Here is a 3,813-nt window from a genome sequence, read left to right as displayed (position 1 = left end):
ATTTTTCATATGGGAAATCTAATGAAAGACCTAAAGGGATATATAAATAGTAATTATCCCCAATTTAAGGAACCTTTAGAATAAGACATGATTGGAGAGAGGAGAAGGAATCAAGGGCTCTAGTCAAGAGTTTTTCTTCCTTTAACTTCTATTTTCATATAGTTTTACTTATACATTTAGTAATGGTGATTATTTGTACAAATTTGAGTGGATAAACACTTTATTTATAGCGTTGAGACTACAAAAATGATTTCATATCATATAGTCAAGTTGGTTAATGTTAATTATCATATTTGGTGGTTTGTATATTCTTGTGCTTAGTATTCTATTGATTCGCGACCTTTAGAGTACATCTAAATTTCTTTTGTGAGCTCGGAAGGAGTAATATTAGATTATAATAAAGAACATATAGAACGGTTTCTCATATTTAATTTGAATTAAAGATAAGATTCACGGTTAGGACAAGAATATACCTATTTTCCCAATTTGGCTCAAATAAAGGATAAAATATAAATGCATTTTAATTAGTTCCCACATCCTCACTCAATGATGAGGTTGTGTTGCTAACTTAAATAGATTAAAGGATCGGAATATCATAATCATAATATTAACCCCATAAATCAACAACCAAGAAAAATAACTTAACCAATGAGACTGTATAGCTTCATATGATTGTTAAAGATGCCTTGACCTTGGATTCCTCCAAATTATTGTTTACACACTCAAAATTTATGCTATTGTTCATTGTTTCTTTTAGCATGGTAAAACTTAAACTGTCTTTTGTTTCAAATCTCTCTCATTTAGATTTAATTGTAATACTTGAATTGGATTGTCCACTAAATGCCAAGTCTCTGTGGGATCACTATTTGCCTTGTAAGAACAACTTTATTACTTGCACGACCATGTATACTTGTGTGTGTGGTTGGACAGATTAAGTTTTTGGCACTATTATTGGGGGCTTGAAAAAATCGCAACCCTCTAATTTTTAGTACTAATTTTTTTTTGAAAAGTGCTAACAACTTAGTCATAGCTACTAAATTTTTAGGTACGTGTTTGAATCTTAAGAAAGATTGCAAGGGAGAGGAAATCGGTTAAACCACATCCTGAACTAAGTGATGTTTTCCCAATTAAGGAGATAAGAAACACTTATCTATATAATCCCACAAATTCAACAGAACGAGACATTTCTATAGTCATAGTAGATGAACAACCAGCTCATAGAATAGTGCACGAAGTGCCAATCCCACTTGCAACTAATGTGATCTCTAGAATTCACAAATTAGATGCAAGAGGCTAATTCATGCTAAAGCAAAACATGGTAAAGTTATTTCACATAGTTGGACAATTCACAAGCTTGTCTCATATGGATCCAAAGGTTCATTTTTGGAATTTTCTAGAGATCAATGATACTTTAGTTCAAACAAAAGTCTCCACAGACTATGTAAGGTTCACTCTTTTTCTATTCTTACTTTTGGGAGAAGCAAAGAGATGGTTAAAGATAGAAACTTCAAATTCCTTCACTACATGGGATAACCAATATAGGAAGTTCTTTATTTGATTTTTTTATATCCGATAAGCCTATAAGGCTAAGAAGTTAAATATTGAGTTTTAAGCAGAAGCTTGAGGAGAATTTATAAATAGTGTGTGAAAGATTCAAAGGTATCCTCAGAGATTTCCCACATCACCAGCAACTAAATGTTGTAGTAGCCCATACTTTTGCAGAGAGTCTTGACCCAAATACCAAAATTTTATTAGATTCAATGGTAAGTGGTCAAGCATTGAAGAAGACTTATGTTGAAATTTACACTCTTATCAATTATAATGTAAAAGATAATCTTGAATGGCATGGTGAGACATCTCAAGGTATGGTAAGAAGCCCCCAAGTATGATGATTGAGGTAGATAGTAATGCTACTTTGGCTGATCAATTGTCATTTCAAAATTAAGTGATTAGGTAGCTTAGTAAGTTAAGATTGTCATAACCCCAAGCCCAGGTTAATGATGTTTAACAGATACAAACTTGGTATGAGATTTGTGGTAGTAGTGGTCACTCTACAGATTTATATGGAGAAAATCTGAAGTCGGTAAATTTTGTAGGCAATGCACAAAAAGGGAATAAAAAATATAGTAATGCCAATAACTAAAACTAGCCAAGTCAACCCAACTAATTGTGGAGCAATAATCAAATCCAACCTTAGTAGTTTTAGCAGTAGCAATATATTTAGAATAACACTCAGGCCAACAATATAGAAAAAACTTTGGAAAAGATTCTTGCCAGCCAAGAACAAATGGCTGTAGACATTAAGTATAAAAAATTGGCTCAAAAAAATTTAGATACGCAGATGGTGGTTAGCTCAGGAATAAAACACAACACCTCAAGAGGGTTTACATGGTGATACAGAGCAAAATCTAAAGCAAGCTATGAAAATCACCTTGAGGAGTGGTAGAGATTTGATGGATACATCTCTAAAGAAATATAATGAGTACAAGTAGAGTTGATCGTAAGTAAGTGATTGTCTGAGTACCCAAATAAGAATTCAATTGAGCAATTATAAAATAGACCACCACCAACATTCCCTCAAAATATTAAGAAAGAAAAAGAAGATGCTTGTCTTAAAAAGTTCTTTGACATATATAGAGAACTTCACATTATCTTTCTGTTGTTAGATGTTTTGGAGGAAATGTCCAAGTACACTAAGTACTTGAAGGATGTTGTAAAACCCAAAAATATCAATCCAAAGCTAGAACTATGTTTCAAGTGCATGTAGGATTATTTAATTGTATGAGAAGGAATTTTCCCATATAACAAAGCCACAAGAACCTCATAGCACGTAACCAATCCAAAAATTTCCTTATCAATCAATTCCTTGAGAAATGATCAGCTTCAAATAAGCATAGCTTCTAGATTTTGAAGCATATTTGAGATTAAGACCTATCGGATAAAAGATATTTGAATTATATTTCGGACACATCCCATTTTTCATTAATCTGATATCAAAATGAAACCTTATGTCCTTTAAGTAAAGCACTATCTTGTAGTGAGATGCCACGAGCCAAACTATAATTGTGGTTACATTGTACGACTATACAATGATGTCATCTAATAAAAACAAACTCAATAACTAAAATTTGACAAGTATACCTTCCAACCACGAGAGAGAACTATGATCATGCTTTGAAACCATGATCCTACGCATGATCGTGAGTCCCATAGATAATCTTAATAGAATCTTTGGACCTATAAACCAAAGTTCGATCATAGGTAATTCCCATGATCATACCAAGGATTCTCTGATAATGTTTAGAGAGATCTTATCTAGTTCCAAACTATGAGTACAACTCATGCTCCTAGGTTAGTCCCAGAATCGTCGGAAGGTCCCACAAGTGCCTTCTAACAACTTCCAGTTATGAATGTTAAAGAGGAACATCAATTTTTTGCACACTCTATTAACATCAAAACTATGTTGTTTAGGTTATTTAAAGATTGATTATTGGGGTTAATATTACCCTAAACCCTCTTTACTCAAGAAAAATATCTGTATTTACTTTCTAACAAAGAAAAGAGGTGATTTCTTTTCCTAAGGTAAAGCTAGGGTTCATATTCTTAAGGCTTTTAATTTTCAAGAAATTCTTTAGGGTTTTTATCTCTAGGTATGTGGGATTTTATAAATGGGTTACCTTTCACATATTGATTCCCAAAGTTAACCCAATTCTTCGATTTAGTTCATTCTTCAAAATTTAGGGTTTATGAATGTTGTCAAATTCCTTGATATCTTAGTCTCTTGGTATCATAGAGTTTTAATCCACATATTAT

The 3,813-nt window shown here is 32.5% G+C and overlaps 1 non-coding gene across 1 annotated transcript; it reads right to left on the bottom strand.

Annotated features, from left to right (window-relative positions):
• Window positions 1-1,583: 1,583 nt before the first annotated feature.
• On the bottom strand, window positions 1,584-1,691 carry LOC124887497. Its single transcript, XR_007045270.1, has one exon. It is a non-coding gene; the product is annotated as a small nucleolar RNA R71 (small nucleolar RNA).
• Between the last annotated feature and the right edge of the window lie 2,122 nt (window positions 1,692-3,813).

Source organism: Capsicum annuum, chromosome 9, assembly GCF_002878395.1.
Source record: "Capsicum annuum cultivar UCD-10X-F1 chromosome 9, UCD10Xv1.1, whole genome shotgun sequence".
Lineage (NCBI taxonomy): Eukaryota > Viridiplantae > Streptophyta > Magnoliopsida > Solanales > Solanaceae > Capsicum > Capsicum annuum.
This window is presented reverse-complemented; position numbering and strand designations above follow the sequence as displayed.